Genomic DNA, 1,088 nt, shown 5'->3' with positions numbered 1-1,088 from the left:
ATTACAAATTACCTTTCTCACCCTCGTATTAAGGAGCTCAGGGCCAGAGGCAGTTTATCTGCAGAAAATTAGTGCTAAATGGATAGTTCATCCAAATTACTYAATTACATATTGGTTTCCTCACCCTGTAAGCAGTCTATTGACACGGTTTGACAGCAATCCACGCTTTGGTTTAGTTTTCCTAGCACTAGCGTTTTATCATTTGTGGCACAAATCACATCCAAGTCCTGGTAGCGATATTAGCATTTCTCGCGCATCTTGTCCAAATCATCCTAAAGTATCTCAAATGTATTGTGAACCCAGCAAAGTCACTTAMATGACTGGAACATGATGTGCGAAAATGCTAATATCTGTACCAGGATTTGGATGGGATTTGTGCCACAAATGCAACAAAATCGTGGTTCCGWTATTACCATTTTTCGTGCAACATGTTCAAGTGACTTTGTTGAGCTTCGCAATCAATTTTATATACTTTTGTATGATATGAATATTATGTGCTAAAAKTGCTAACATTGGTACCATGATTTTGTGGRGTTTGTAGTCCGTAGATAAGCAGGTTACGTGGATTATCCGTATCATGTACATCACAGCCAGCTCTGGTCAGACAGACTAGGATTAGGCTCCAAGCCAACCAAACAGACGTGTTTATCTTCAAGATTTAGACATTCAATCCAATGATTATTTCCATATTTTAAACWGTTTTATTTAGATGTTAGAATATGACAAACAGTCAAAAATGAAAAGTTTTGTGCTGAAACCAAAGATGTTTATTATTCCAAGAGAGTCCATTCTTCTGTTATCCAGCTTGAACACTGCAGTGCACAGTGCAATATCTCTTCATTTACTCTTTGGCCATAACATGTGGAGCTGTTTACAGTCTCGAGGATCACTCTGGGGCCTTTTCTGAGGAGACCAGTATAACTCAGTCAGGAGTGTTGACGTTAGGGGAAGAGTCTAAGACTGCGTGGCGAATGACAACCCATTCCCTAGTCAAAAGTAGTGCACTTTGTAGGGAATAGGGTTTCATCAGGAGTGTTGATGTTAGGAGACTGTCTTTGGGACAGGGAGAGTCTAATTCAGTAGTGTTG

The 1,088-nt window shown here is 39.6% G+C and overlaps 1 protein-coding gene across 1 annotated transcript in view; it reads left to right on the top strand.

The window, feature by feature from the left end:
- Positions 1 to 1,088, top strand: part of LOC112071850 (MAM domain-containing protein 2-like) — a 55,670-nt gene that overhangs the window by 17,505 nt on the left and 37,077 nt on the right.

Source organism: Salvelinus sp. IW2-2015, unplaced genomic scaffold (genome assembly GCF_002910315.2).
Source record: "Salvelinus sp. IW2-2015 unplaced genomic scaffold, ASM291031v2 Un_scaffold1745, whole genome shotgun sequence".
Lineage (NCBI taxonomy): Eukaryota > Metazoa > Chordata > Actinopteri > Salmoniformes > Salmonidae > Salvelinus > Salvelinus sp. IW2-2015.
The sequence above is the reverse complement of the archived record's forward strand: the minus strand, read 5'-3'. Positions and strand labels throughout refer to the sequence as shown.